This window comes from Canis lupus, chromosome 8 (assembly GCF_003254725.2).
Source record: "Canis lupus dingo isolate Sandy chromosome 8, ASM325472v2, whole genome shotgun sequence".
Lineage (NCBI taxonomy): Eukaryota > Metazoa > Chordata > Mammalia > Carnivora > Canidae > Canis > Canis lupus.
Window position 1 is genome coordinate 61,796,258 of NC_064250.1, and position 16,306 is coordinate 61,812,563.

At 43.4% G+C, this 16,306-nt stretch overlaps 1 protein-coding gene across 9 annotated transcripts in view; it reads right to left on the bottom strand.

The window, feature by feature from the left end:
• The window catches only part of TTC7B (tetratricopeptide repeat domain 7B), a 250,993-nt gene that overhangs the window by 141,671 nt on the left and 93,016 nt on the right, over positions 1–16,306 (bottom strand). The gene's annotated exons all lie outside the window — the stretch shown is intronic.

The following is a 16,306-nucleotide window of genomic DNA, read 5'->3' on the forward strand; positions in this document are numbered from 1 at the left end:
GCTGCCTCTGGGGGCCTACTCACTACGCAGGTAGCCTGGCCTTCAAGCAAATATAGTTTCTTTCAACTGTTCCCTGATTATTTCTGGAGAGAGCCTAGGATTCGGAATCAAATTCTCCCTCCGGCTAGGGGAGGTCCTGCTTGTAAACAAAGAATCCACAGTAACCCCCCAAAGACCTGACACCCCACTCAGCAAATGAATTCAGGCTCCCTCAAGGACAACCACGGATGGGTCTGACAGCAAGGAAGGAGGGGAAGGATTTTAAATATCAGAAGAGGAAGAAAGTTTCTCAAATACAAAAGTATCTCATTCTCAGCGGCGACTCCTGCACCATTCAAACATTTTGTTTAATCTTATAATTTTATTCAACCAATCATTTCCACTATGACAGCCGGGGGGAAAAGTTTTTTTTTTTTTCTTTTTTTTAAGCTAGATGGATAATGGTGATAGAAAGGAGCAAGAAGGGTAAATTAACTTAAAAGAATTATATTCAAAGTGCTATGAAAGACTCCTATTTTGAGGGAAATAAAAGCCACATGATTGCTTTCATGTCTCTGAACTATTAGTTTATTCTTTAAATGTTGAGCTCATTACATATCCAGAATGAACTGTCGCTTAAAAACTCCACTCAAAAATGAAGACAAGGGAGCCAAGGACTTTCCCTGGTCCTGAGGGTTTCCATAGACCCTTCGCATTAGGTCATTTATTCCATTTCAACATCCTTGACTGAGAGCGCGATGATGTCAGAATTCATTACGGCAAACTATTCTCAAAACGAGTGTTCCTGCCAGCTTCTGAGCAGCGGGCACTTTGGCAAGCTGTCAGAACTTGGGGTTCACCTCCCGCATCCTGCTTGGGTAAGCTTCCCGAGCCGAGTGCGTTTCCCTCCACGTGGAACAGTTCCCAACAGCTCAGCTATTACCAGGGAGAAAGGGCCTGCACAGTCCCTTGAGCACCAGCTGCCGGTCCAGTCCATGAGCAACCACAACCCTGCTTGCACTTGCCAACAGCACTGTCTGTCCCCGACCCTGCAGGGGGACCCTGGGCCACTCCCACCGCCTTGCTCGCATTCAAACCCTGGTAACCCGTTGCCCTGTCCTGACAAGAAAGCCCACCCACTTTTCACAGGGACACATGCTACTCCTGGTGACCTACTTGCATTTTTTTCCCACCTCCTTTTTCTACCTGGTTTCATCCTCCTCCTCCTTCCTTCCAGGTCTCATCTACTGGCCCTGAGGACACAGGGGGGGTGGGGGTGGACTCGCTAGTGCTTGGCTTCCCTCTTGACCCCGTGGGCCCCATGGCAGCACTTCTGTAAGCTGGTCTCTGAAATCTGCACTCTCATGTACAAGCCCATGGCAGCGCCTGCCCTGCTGGCTGTGCCTCTGTGCCACCAAACCAAGGGGGAGCTCTCTGGGGAAGGAAGTCAGACCTCTAAAATCAAAACCAAAATGGAAAACCAGGGCTGGGAGAAACTCGGAGACTTTGAGAAACATTTCACCTTTTGATGGGCGGCCACTCAACAGCAAGCTCAATACACTTTTTTTGTTGTTATTTCTCTTTTCATTTCTTGGGACTAAGTGGAGGAGAGACAACTCTTCCCCTTAACACAGGCTTCCAAATTATTTTCTGACCTTGGAGTGTGGCTCAGGCCACCAAAGCACTTCAATTCCATATCAACTGTCACTGTGATGCAAACTCAAAGTTCTGGGGCAAATAGAATACTTTTTTATGCTGTTTAGTCAAACTCCTGGATAGTAAGGACAAGGTATTTTTGTCCTTCTCTGTGATCAACTACAGAACAAGTCGACACTCATAGATCTCTCAGCGACTAGAAATCGTGGCTCTTCCCAGGTCCTTTCTTACCAAGTGGCACCCCTGAAGCTCTTAAGCAGCAGGTCATGTCAACAGTGACTAAGTACTATTGTACATTGGGTTCCAGGCTCATCCCTGGGGACACACTGGTGAGCAAGGGACATCATCCATCCCTGGGGACACACTGGTGAGCAAGGGACACCATCCAACCTCAGGGAGTTGAGAGGCCTCCACATCCCCCATAAGAACGCAGGCACCAGGGATCCCTGGGTGGCGCAGCGGTTTGGCGCCTGCCTTTGGCCCAGGGCGCGATCCTGGAGACCCGGGATCGAATCCCACATCAGGCTCCCGGTGCATGGAGCCTGCTTCTCCCTCTGCCTATGTCTCTGCCTCTCTCTCTCTCTGTGACTATCATAAATAAATAAAAATTAAAAAAAAAAGATTAAAAAAAAAAAAAAAAAAAAAAAAAAGAACGCAGGCACCATGTTTGCTCGTTGACATACCCCAAACCCCTCAAACAGAGCCTGGCATACAGCAAGTGCTCAGTAAGTACTTTTTGAATGAATTTCAGATCGATTGTGAGCAGGAGACACCAAGACCACAAGGGGGGATGCATTTTCTTCCTGTTCCTTGTCCCCTTTTTTCTTACTGCACTGGATTGGCAGGCAGCCCAGCAAAGCACCCTCTTAAACAGAATATGTCCCATACGCCGTTGGTGGCCTTGCAGCATGGGTGTCTGTGGCAGCACTGACACACATGTCTGGACCGAGTGACGCAGCTGGGCATGCCTGGCCTGACAGCTTTCAGAGGACTGCATGGATAAGAAAGATCTTTGAAGACCTCTTTAGAAAGCGTCCAGACATTTCTGGGCAGCTTTCCTGCCCATGTGCCTTTACATATGCCCCTCTGTCAGAAGTGGCCTCGGAACTCTTAGTTACCCTTCCAGGCCCAGATCAAAGGCCACCATTGGGAGCTATTTCCCCAGCTTCCTGTTTCCTGGGTGCTCCCAACAAGCGTGCACACATTTTGGGCACAGAGAGCACTCAACACACTGATTTTCATTCATATTTACATCTATTGGCCCACCAAACTGTGATCATCTTAGAAGCAACAGCCCTCTTTGTCCCAACAGCTACCCAGAGCCAACCAGGCACCCAAGTGACACGTAGGGAGCTGAGTGCCCTCAAAAGAAAGCAAAGGCTTAGAGCCATCTTTATTCTGAAATCTCTTTCCCCAGCTCCTTGCTAAGAAGCATTTTCTCAACTACGAACGGAACAACACTTCTGACGTCATAAGATACAGCCCACTAGTATGTGAGACGTTGTCAACACAACCCCAGAAAAAAACGGAAATAAACCATGTTGCTCTAGGGCACTTTCTCTCAGTTCTCGGGCTTGAGAATTGCTGCCTCTTCATTTCTATAATCTTAGCATCACCTATTTGGAAAAAGCCTGAAATCAAAACCAGATATCCAGGTCTGGAAAGTGGGAGGAGGAAAAGACATCGTTCACAGTCCCAAAGGGCACTTCTGGCCGGCTGTCAGGGAGCTGTTTTTCCCAGAATGGACTCCAGCTTCTCCCTCTGTCACGCACCCTTCGCCTCGTATCCAATAACATGCATTTGTGAAGACAGATGGCCGGCCGCAGTCAGAGGCCAGGGATCAAACCCACAACCTTGGCCTCGTTAGCAGAGGACTCTGTCCCATCACCGGAGCAAGCCAGCTGCCGCCTAGATATGGTGACGGGGGATGTGACAACCATCCACGCTGGGATGTGAACAAGCAGGCCAAGCTTCCGGAAGTCTCATTTCAAACCTAATGAGAGTTGTACTAGGCTTAACAACATTTTTTTTGACTACCTCAGCAACTGAGGCTTCCCTGGGACAAAAGCAGAGTAGACTAGGTGCTTTGGTCAGCTGGTTAGACAGCAGGCAGCATGCTGAGCAGCCACCGGGTACCAGGCGGTGTCTGGGCAGCCTAGGTACAAGTCCAACAGAGCAGAAAGAGCTATCCCCATGTGGGGGCAGGGACATGTAGACAGGTCCTTCCCGTGTGGCATGCTTGAGGCTCAAGATGCAAGCCAGACCCTGAGAGACAGCAACCCCACCTCCCTCAACAACCTGCTCCTTGACATTCGCCCAGGGCCCCAGCCCCGCTCTCTGAGGAAACAGAGTATGGACAGGCCTCCCTCCTCTTGTGTTCTTCCTCCCTGACTTTTCAGAATGGGTCAGAGGATGTCGATCCTCCTTACAACAGCATACACTGAGTGCCTACTGTGTACCAGGAAAGGGCCCAGGGGCACAACTGTGAGCCAGCCAATAAACATGCATCCTCACAAGCCATACTGCAACTACGCTCAACTTCACCTCGGAAGCCAAATGGTGTTCACCACCAGGCTGGGCCCCTCAACTTAATAACACTTGTACCAAACAAACCAGAACTTGCCTAACATGGAAGGCCTGGAAAGAAGCCATAGATGAAGCCATATACTTGTCTATATCCCTACACTTGGAGAGACAAAATAGAATATGGTCCCTGGAGCCAGATGGTAAGGGCTCAAATCCCAGCTTTACACTCACTAGCTGACCTGGGGCCAGGGCCTATGCCTCAGCTTCCTCATCCATAAAGTGGTGATAACCAATGTGCCTCCCCACTCATTTATTGGTTCTAAGAACTACACGAGTTAATACACACAGTAAGTGCTTTTAAGAGTTCCCCATTATTACCACTATTATCCTCAAGACTCTGCCATTGCTCTGAACAGTTTTGGAATTCCAGAATCTACCTTCCAATCAATTTATAGAACAAGAAAGTCTGTTTTACTGCTTTGGTGACATTTAATTTTGGCAAGGAAAAAAAAAAAAAGGTATTCCCTAGTATGATTCGTTCATTTACTTTGTTATTTACTGAGAGCTTGCCATGTCCTCAAAGACAAAGGTAGCAGCCAACATCATGTGAGGCTGACGGGAGCTCTTTCTCTGGGGCCCTGTGGTTACTCCCCCAGGAAATGAGGGAGACATCTCCTCAGAGTGCCCACAGGGAGGAGTGCAGAGTCTCCAGCGATGGCCAGAGGGAGGGGCAAATGCAACACTGAAAAGTTGAGGACCTGAGGGTGTTGAAGTAAATCCTGGTTTCATCTCTGTTTAACAGAGCCAACTGCCAGAGACTGTTCTGGAACCAATCAACAAGGGCCAGGCCAATACTAAAAAATGTTACTGGGTGGCTGAGCCACTAAAGGTAGAACTACTAAAGTCTCACAAGGATATAATACAGAGCTGACCGGAGAAAAGTTCAGCACTGACATAACCGACTTCTGCTGAGACAAGCGTTTGCCTGGCTTTCCTCCCAAGCTGGCAAACATCACATTTAGCATGAGGGGGACAGGAGTGGTTGGAGTTCCAACATGACCTGCTTCCTAGGAAGGGACACAACCACATACAACACTGATGAGCACTGGGTCAATTTAATATACATTTATATTTTGACAAAGAGGTGGCAAAAAGCCAATCTCAGACGTAGAGACACTGCTAACAATACGACCTCAAATACTGATCAACATTGAGCAGCAAAGTCACATAGATGAAAGGACTTTTGACCTCCTGTTCATCCCATTGGTTGTGCTCCGGAGAGAGGAAAAGGCACGAGCGACTTTGAGGGGAGGACAGTCCTTCCAAACATACCACAGGGCTAGAGCCTGAGCGTTAAGTACAAGGGTCAGCGGGCAACGTCCACTTCCCTTTCAATTAGCAGAAACACAACCGCATTTCCAAAATAACGTCTGGGGACAAGGAAGAAAAAAATCCAAAGGACCAGTTGAAAAAAAAGAAAAAGGAAAAAGAAAGACCTTTAAAGGTACAGGGGTCACTGGACCAAATGCCTGTGGGAGCCAAGCAGGCAGCGACGTGGGCAGGAGGGGCAGCAGCTCTAGGGGGGCGGTGCCCAGGCCCCTGGGGTGCCTGAGGTATCTGGTTCAAAACCAGGCAGATGCACCCAGTAGAGGGGAGGAGGGGCTTGGCTATCAACTGGGCAGATAAAAGCCTCCAATATTTTTCTCGGGGGACTAAAGCATCACAGTCTTGCTCGGCTCGAGGCAGCACAGGTGCTGTTTGGGATTCTCATTAAGTCTCGTGAGTCATGCCAGACAATTTGCTTGGGCCTGGGAGAGGCTAGTCAGTTGGGGGCAGAAAAAAAGGGCAAAGGTTGAGAGTGATCATGAGAATAGGAGGAGGAAAGGAGAATGGAATGTGAGACATCTAGAACCAGAGGGAAGGGAAAACAGTGCCAGATGCAAGGCATGTGTAAGAAGGAGCAAAACCTAGGCAATCGGGCTTCGCCCTGCTATGCCTGTTTCCTCACCGAGAAAATGGGACCATCCCTGCCCTCAATGCCCCAGTAAGATGACCCATGTAAAGCTCCTGGCCCTCTGTTCAGAATCACATCAACCTTCCCAGTCCCCAACCCTCCACTGCCTCCCCCACCTGACCCTCCACGCCACGTGTAAACATCCACTGGGCAAAAGCCAAAAGCAGCCACTGGTATGTTTGAGTACCTCTGGTTTAGCAGAAAATGCTGCAAAATCAGAACTAGGTTCGATCATATGCTATGTCAAAATCTCCTTCTCAACCCACAAGCATTTATTTGGCACCTTCTGTAGTTTTCTATGTGGGGAAACAAAGGCTCAAAAGATTAGGTAACATGTCCATGGTCAGCATCCAGCCCACAGGAAGAAGAGCTGGTATCTGAACTCAGGGCAGACGCTGAAGATGAACAACTGGAAACTGTGACTCCTTTCCGTGACACAAAGACAAAGTCGGGAGAGAAGCCAGAAAGGCTGGGAGCAGCCAGGCCCAGATCAAGTGTCCACCTGGACACGCTTGTTTCCAAAGAAGGGATGGGCTTCAAGGCCCCTCCCATGGGGGTGGGTGACACAGGGACAGCAGGGAAGCTCTGTGAGTGGTCTGAGCAGACCTCCAGAACTCTGGGTAAATAAGACGGGGACAAAGAGAATTAACAGTGAAAATAGGATGACAATACAGAAATGGGCCTGTCCACTATCATTAGGACAAGCTTATAAAGCAAATTCTTCCATCCGGGAGCACCCGCTGTAGCTGGCCCTTCCCAGGCAGGATTCGCAACCAACCACCCCAGATGGTGAGCTCAACAGTGCCCTTGGGCCACCTATCGGAAAAGAGCTCCGCCAAGCACAGGAGCAGAAGAGTGATCTAGGAGGAGCATATTTAATTTGCTCGAGGGAATAAGATGTTTTCAAGCCCCTCGAAGCTGTTCAGAAAAGCTGGCATTTATCAATAAACCACTGGCAAGATTATTTCTTATGTATTTATTTATTTATTAAAAGATTTATTTATTTGAGAGCTACAAAGATAGCAACAGAGAGAGAGAGAGAGAGAGAGAGAGAGAGAAAGAGAACATGGGCAGAGGGAGAGGGGGAAGCAGACTCTCTGCTGAGCAGGGAACCCAACACGGGGCTCGATCCCAGGACTCCGGGATCATGACCTGAGCTAGAGGTAGGCGCTTAAATGACAGATACCCCCAGGAGACCCAGACAAGACAATTTATACACATTTCACTCCCTAATCAAGAAAGCACCCCCTCCCTGCCTCGCCCCAGACACTTTTGGCTCCTTCAGGACAGAGACTGGGTTCTCACGTGCTCCAAGAAGAACAAGACCCAGCTGCATACTGTGAGGATAACACGAGGTAACAGTAAATGTGAGTGAATGTGAGCTCCACCATCACCATCTCCTGATGCAACACTAACCACTAACCGATTCCATGCCATCCCCCCAACCCCATTATTCCAGATGGTTCTCTCACCAACTTAGTGAGGTGCACAGGGTTTCATTATCTTCTACTAACAGGGCAGGAAACAGAATGCCTGAGCCAGAAAGGAAGAGGCCTGCCCAGCAGCTCCATGAGGGAGCAGCCTCTGGATTCCCAGCACCCGGATCCTATCTGTCAGGCAGTGTTCTATCTCAGCTTTGACTGCCCGCCCTCCCCCGTCCTTTTTCAACCTTTTTATTGTGTAAAAGACACAGAAAGCCACGTAAAAGAAAGCTGTGGCCTGGGGAATTCTTACCATGCAAACTCCCTGTATTTACCACGCGGGCTAAAAACAAACCATCTCCCATCCCAATCACCCCATCCCAATGAACAGGCTCCCCTCTCTACCCAAAAGTAACTGCTACTCTGGCTTTTGGAATAATCACTTCATTCCATTTCCTTATGGCTTAATCACTAGTCTACACGTCTACACTAGAGTTTAGTCTTGGCCACTTTTTTCCCTTACTCAAGGAGTCTTTAAAATCTCTTCATCTGCAGGTGCTTTTTCTAGCTCTTTCTGTTCTCTACAATTTATCTGTTAAAGAATCTAACCCGTTTGACCTGTAGAGTTTCCCCTTGGCCAGAAAACTGCACAGCTTCATATATTCTTCTGTTCTCTGTGTTTCTTTCACTTGGCAGCTGGATTGCAAGGCTTGACCAGTCCAGGATCTGTCCCTTTTGCTCAAGACTTTGCCAGTGGTGGGTTCTTCTTTCAGGAGCCACATCAAAACTGGCTGTCACTTTTTTTTGTGTGTGTGTGTTAGCAGCCCTTGATGCTCAATGGTTAGATACATGAATTCACTGGGAGTTGCAAAATGGTGATATTATGATCCTCTCACAGTATTTTCATTCATTAGCTGGAAAAATCATATGGGAAGGTGGCTCCTTTCATCTAATATTTGGTTTTCCAGTTCTCTTTATTTACTTTGTTAGACACTAATTTAGAGCTCATGAATTTAAACATATTTGATGAGGCTATTGCAACTTTCATCATTCTTGAAATTCAAATTGTCCCATATTTGGCCTGAATTCTTTTAACGTGATCCTAGAAATCTTTTGAGCTTCCTTGCTATCTGGTATGGAAAGATGTTCCAAGCTCATCCTATTCATTTCTTATTCTAGAACTGGAATGAGGTTTCTTTTATTGGTAAATGATACTTCAAGATTGGTCGGGCACTGGGGATGTTCACTGCACCTGGGTCAGTCACTGATATGGACCTCTCTCTCTCTCTCTCTCCCTTTATCACATGCACACATGTGTTTATGTGCATATACACACATGTACATGTGTACATATGCACACATATACAATACCACATGATTTCAATCATTTCCAATATTTCCAATTTAATCACCTGAATTCAGGACTGATCGTTTGTTTTTGACTTCTCCTACCTTAAATCTATTTTGCCTTTCTCCCACACCAAGATCCCTGGCTCTCAAGGACACAGGGGATAATAGACCATTCCATAAGTGTTCATTTGCTTTATTCCATGTCACACAAAAGTGGTTCAGAACTGCAATGCCAATAATACTATCATCATTTTGATTACTGAAATGTTAAAAACTTATTTTCTGCATGTGTTATTAGCATTCTCCTTGCATTTTGAAATATATGATCCTACTCTGTTATGAGACACACAAAAAACAGAAAACCATGACCCATCAACAGAGAAAAGAGCAATCAATATAAACTTACTCCAAATAGGCCCACATGTTAGATTTAGCAAAGACTTCAAAGAAGCTATTATAAGTATGATCAAAGATTTAATAGAAACCATATATAAAGATTTTTTTCAGGATCAGATGATGATAATTCAAAAATGGGGACTCTCAATAGCGAAATAGAAATGATAGAAATTAACTAAATGGAGATTTTTAGAATTAAAAATGTAAGTACGATGAACAATTCCCTAAATTGGCTCAACAGCAGCTTTGAGATGGCAGAAAAACCACTGACCTTAAAGATAAATGAATAAAAATTATCCAGTCTAAAGAACAGAGAGAAAAGGACTGAAGAAAATCATAATTATAAAACTGTTAAAAGACCAAAAAAAAAAAAAAAAAAAAAAAAACCAGAACAAAACAAAACCTTGAAAGTAACAACCGAATTAATCACATAGAGGGGAGCAATAATGAGATGACAGTGACTTCTTATCAGACATAGTGGAAGCTATATTCAAGATGCTGAAAGAGAAGAAACTATGACCAAGAATTCTATACGCAGTAAAACTGTCATTCAGAAATGAAGGCTGGGCAGCCCCAGTGGCCCAGTGGTTTAGTGCCACTTTAAGCCCAGGGCGTGATCCTGGAGACCTGGGATCGAGTCCCACGTCAGGCTCCCTGCATGGAGCCTGCTTCTCCCTCTGCCTGTGTCTCTGCTCTCTCTCTCTCTCTCTCTGTCTCTGTCTCTCATGAATGAATAAATAAAATCTTTAAAAAAGAAAAAAAGAAATGAAGGCAAATAAAGATGTTCCCAGATACAAAAAACGTGAGAGAATTCATAGCTAGCAGACATGCCCAATACGAAATCTTAAAGGAAGTCCATCAGACTGCAAGGAAATGACAACAGAGGGTAATCTGAATCCATAGGAAAAAATTATTTAAGAACACTAGAAATGTAAATATGTGGGTAAATAAAAAATATTGTATAAATACATTTTTAAATCATTTTGAACTTCTATAAAAATAAGATTGTTACAAGGGAATAATTATTTTTCCACATTGTTCTGCTTATATCATATAGACACTAATAGCACAAAGAAGGGATGAAGCTATATTAGAGTAAAGTTGTATATTTTACTAAAATGAAGTCAGTATGAACCTGAAGTACAGTGATAATTTAAGATGTACATGATAATTCAGAGAAACCACTGTAATTTTTTAAAATACAGCTATAAAAATCAACAGAAGAATTAAAATGTAATATTAAAAAGTATTTATTTAATACAAAAGAATGTGATAGAGAAGAATAAAGAATTTAAAAAGATGCCAGACATATAGAAAACAGCAAGATGGCAGACAAAACTCTAACCATATCAACAGTTACGTTAAATGTAAATGGACTAGACACTCCAATTAAAAGGCAAATATTTTTATACTGAATAAAAACAGCAATATCCAACTATAAGCTATCTACAAGAAATATACGAGAGAGGTACATTACTCCAAAGACATCATTTTGTGTCACAGACACAAAGAGTCTGTGTCTAAAAATATACCTCTATAAACGGCAACAAGATAGCTAGTGTGGTTATGTTAATATCATGTAAGATGGTCCTTAAGTGATGAAACATTACTAGAGATAAAGAAGTATTTATGAAGAACCTACAGCTAACATCTTATGTTATAGTGAAACCCCAAATGTTTTCTTCTTAAGCAGATGTCTGCTCTTACCACCTCTCCTCAACGTTACCACCTTTCGTCAGTGCAATAAGGTAATAAATGGAAATAAAAGACCTACAGTTTGGAAATGAGAAGTAAAACTTTTTATTCACTGATGACATAATCCCATATATAAAAATTCTAAGTAATCTATTTAAAAATTACACTAATTAATTGTTTGGCAAGGTTGCAAGATATAATATTGATATACAAAATCAACAGTACATCTTATATGACAGCAGAGTAATCTGAAAGTGACATTAAGAAAATAATTCCATTCACAAGAGCATGGAAATTAATAAAATACTTAGGACAAACTTAACAAAAAATGTAAAACTTGAACAATAAAAACTACAAAACATTTCTGAGAGAAATTAAAGAAAATCTAAATAAATGGAGAGGTACTGGATTAGAAGATTCACTATCACTTATGTGGCAATTCTCCCTAAATTGATCTAGAGATTCAATGCTAACCTTATCAAAATCCTGGCAGGCTTTTTGTGTAGAGATTGACAAGCTGATTCTAAATTGTATATGGAAATATCAAGGACTGAGAGTAGCCAAAATAATTTTGAAAAAGAACAAAGTGCAGAACTTACACTATCTAATTTCAAAACTTGCTGTAAAGCTACATATTAAAGACAACATGGTATTGGCCTAAAGGTAGACATATAAATCAATGAAACAATACAGAGACTCCAGAAATAAACCTTTAAATTTAGGTTCAGTTAACTAATTTTTTTACTGAAGTGTCAAAGCAATTTAGTGGGAAAAGAGACTTCAACAAATGTGGTCAGACAACTGAATACCTAGATGCAAAAAAATTTACTTAGACCCTTACCTCACACCATACACAAATATCAAAAAAACAGATAATAGACCTACATATAAAAAGCTAAAACCATAATATTTCTTGAATAAAACAGAGGAGAAAATCTTTGTGATCTTAGATTAGGCAAAATTTTCATAGATATGATACCAAAAGGATGAACCATAAAAAAAAAAAACTGATAAACTGGACTTCATCAAAATCAACTTTTCCTCCTTTAGTGACATCATTTAAAAAATGAATACATGCCCCAGACAGGCAGAAAATATTTGCAAATTATATAAGTGATTAAAAAAACTTGTATCCAAAATATATAAAGAACTCCTACAACTTGATAATAAGACAATCCAACAGAAAACAGGTAAAAAAATTTGGATAGATGTTTCACCACAGAAGATAGAAGAAGAGCTAAGATGCAAACAGAAACTGCTGAACCTTATTAATCATTAGAAAAATGGCAAATTCAAATCACAATGACCATTACAAACCCACAAGACTGGCTTTGATATAAAAACTGGCAATCCTGAGTGTCGAAGAGAATGGAAAGAAGCTGGAATGCTCACACATTACTGGCAGGAATGTAAAATGGCACAACCACTTTGGAAAACAGCTTGTCAGTTTTCTTAAAAAGTTACACATAAACAATCATATGACCCATCAATTCCACTCCTGTGAATCTATCCAAGGGAAATGAAAACATGTGTCTACAGAAAGATTTGCACATGAAGGTTCATAGCCGCATTACTCATAATAGCTAAAAAGTGCAAACAACCCAAATGTTCATCAATTGGTAAATGAGTCAACAAAAAACAGCATAGCATATCCACGCAATGAAATAGCTATTTAGCAATAAAAAGGAATGACCTCCTGAGATATGCTGCAATGTGGGTGAACATCAAAACCATGCTAAGTGAAAGAGGCAGGACACAAAGGACCACATACACTAGGGTTCCATTTATGTGAGATTTGTAGGAAAGGCAAACCAAGAGAGACAGATAATAGTTCAGTGGTTGCCTGGGCTACAGAGTGGGAGTGGGAACAGACAAATAGGCAGGTACCCTTTTTAAGGTGATGGAAACATTCTAAAGCTGAAGTGTGATGATCACACCACTGTCAAGACTTACTAAGAACAATTGAACTGGGATGCCTGGGTGGCTCAGTGGTTGAGTGTCTGCCTTCGGCTTAGGTCATGATCCAGAGGTCCTGGGATGGAGTTCCGCATCAGGCTCCCCACAGGGAGCCTGCTTCTCCCTGTCTGTGTCTCTGCCTCCCTCATGAATAAATAAATAATCTTAACAACAACAACTGAAGTGTGTATTTACAACAGGTGAATTTTTGATGTATCTATTAAACCTGAATGAAGCTGCTAAAAAATATAGCAGCTTGCTTTATGATCCTTCCTGGCTACCTCCCCCCACCCCACCCACATTTACATCTACCTTTTTGTTCTTTTGTCTCTTGGGTCACTTCTCTGTGGATTTCTATTCATGCTCCCCAGTTTCCCCTCACTGTGGGGCACAGTCCCAGCAAAGAGCCCCGTGGTCCATTTCCAAGTCTTCAGAGGGGCCAGGCTGCTCCAGCCCATTGGATCTTAGTTGGCTAATCCTAGTTGGCCAGACAAGCTGTCCAGAAAATACTTGTTGGCTCTTCCAGGGTCTCTTGTTCTCAGGCCCATGAGAGGCCCCACTGCTTCCTTCTGCTTTCTCCCACCCAAATGCAGGTAACATGCCAGGCCATTGCTGTCCAGAGGTCTGTCACATGAACATCAGCTTGTACTTTGGAGTTCCTGAGTATACCTTGTCAGCTAGCCCTATTGTCAATGCTGGTCATGGGCTTTGGTTTTGCTACCTGGTTAGTCTTTTATGTGGATATATGAGAAGATTCAAAAACCATCCTGCTACTACTGTCATCATGCTCCCAGATTTCTCAGCTGCCAAGTCTTACCTTTCCCTCTAGGGAATGGACAAATCCTTCACTCTGTGGGCGGACCAGACCTTGGTATAAGTGCTTACTACATGCCAGACACTATCAAGCACACTATGATTATTAACTCACTTAACCCACCTAATAATACTGTGATGTAGGTACTATTACTATCCCCAGTTTATGAAAGGGGACACTGAAGCACTGACAGGTTAAGTAACTTGCCAAGGTCATAGTGCAAGCAAATGTCTCTTATAAAATCTCAAGTCTGCAAACCACTAGACAATGCTGCCTCTAATGAACATATAAAGTGTTTCTGGCCTGAAAGATCTAGCATTCACCCATGACTCACATCCTTGTCCCCCTCAGTCCTCTTTAAGATGGGAAATTGTACCCCTCCTTCAAGGACCAAGTTCAAGTGTCAATTCTTCTAGGAAACTGGATGAACTCACATCAGCAGGTGGTTCCTTCTTCCTCCTCTCTCTTTTCTCTGGCCCATCCTTTTATGATAGTGCTTTGTCACCAGGTGTTATAATGATCTGCTGACATCTGTGTCTTCTTCATGAGCTCAGAGAACATTTTTTATTCATCTCATATCACGGAGCTTACCCTAGTGACTGGCGCCCAGCAGGCTCTCAATAAACATGCATGGAACTGAGTGGGCAATAGTTGGTTCTTTTAAAAACTAGCTCAAAATGTACTTGAAAGCAACATAACTGCATCTTTAAAAAAAAAAAAAAAACCTGTAATTCAGAGGTTTTACCAAGTCTGGCTAATGAGTTTTTCTGGGGTATTCTTCAGAAGAAACACAGCATCTGATTCTTCCTGATATTTTAGCTGCTTATTCCCAACATGCAGAGATTGTTGCTTCTGATGCTAATTTGCCAGGGAGATTCAAAGGAGAACCAGCTACTATACCCTCCAACCAAGCACCTGCCAGCAGAGAGAGGATAAAGGAGAAGAACTAGCAGAAGGAAGGGACTATGTGTCTGTGCCAGGCTTAATTACCACCAAAGTCACCTATGAATAAACAGGAAAAATTCAAGCCAAAAATAGGGAGGAAGGTGGAAAAAGAAGTCAAATGTCAATTGGGAAAAAAAAAAAAAAAACAATTCATTAATTTTTAAAAAATCCAGTAATTTTATGCAGGATTTTGCTATGAGAACAACATGCAATCTACAATATGCAATACAACTGCATTGTAGATTTCCTTGTTGGTGTACAGATCGATGGTGGACATTGCCATACCAATATAAAGGCAGATACTTGTAAGAAAATTTATAGCCCCTCTCATTTTCGATAGAAGGTTCTAGTATTTCCTAAGAAAAGTCAGAAATTCTGCAAAGACGTCTTAGTCATGTTCTGGGCTTTAGCTCAATCTCTCTCTTTGCAACTCCAAGAGTTGACTAAAAATACCTCTGGGGGAAAAAATGGAGAGAAAAACAATGATTTAAAAAGAAATAGGTAGGAAGTATCCCTTGAAAAAAGCTGGGGCCCTCATCCCCTCCAACCCTGCTCTCATGTGAAATATTAATGCATCTGACACCCAGACCAGGGAAGGAGAACAGCAGGTTAATGAGTCTGCTCTGGCCTAGAGCCAGAGGTCTCCCTGCCTTACTATCTACCCGGCTTCCAGGGCGAATACATCTGGACCCACTCTGTGGCACAGATGTCACCAAATTACTGGGACAGTTCCCCGCAGTCTGACAGGCTCACAGAGGGTGAAATTTGGCTGCCTTCTTGACCAGACAGGATGCAAATTCCTCTTTCCTGACACACATGTGTCATTTCAACCGTCTGCCCTTCAGGGGCTGCACACAAAGCCCACAAATACTCTCATAGGCTGCTAGGTCCAACTTCCCCCCACAAAGTTTCAAGTCGAAGAGATACTGGCTTAAAAAATTCAGGTCTGGGAGGCCCTGGGAGCAAACTTTTTTAACAACTAAGCCACTGGAGACGATCATTCTCTTTCCTGCTGTGGGAACTCTGGATGCCCATCCAGATGTGTCCATGCTAGGCTTAAGTGAGGAGGCCTATAATCACTGAAATTCCACTAAGCTAGGAGTCTGTCAGGGCCTTCTTGAGGACTTTTCTTTTCTCTTTTTAAAGATTTTATTTATTTATTTATTTATTTATTTATTTATTTGAGAGAGAGAGAGAGACAGAGAGCATAAGTGAGGGGCAGGGGGCAGAGGCAGAGGGAAAAGCAGACTCCTTGCCGAGCAGGGAGTGCAATGTGGGACTTCATCCCAGGACCCTGAGATCATGACCCGAGCTAAAGGCAGACTTGACTAACTGAGCCACCCAAGCGCCCTGAGGACATTCTGATAATTAAGCCACCATTATTCTAAATACCCTTCAATCACAGAGATAGGGCAGAAAGCAGTGGTCCCTATGATTTATCCAGAAAACGTATTATTTCTGATCGAGGTCAAGGAAAGTATTTTATATCTGTCCCCCTCCGCCCCTCATTTAACAGAAAGGCATCATCTGCAGAAAGACCTAGATGAACAGAGC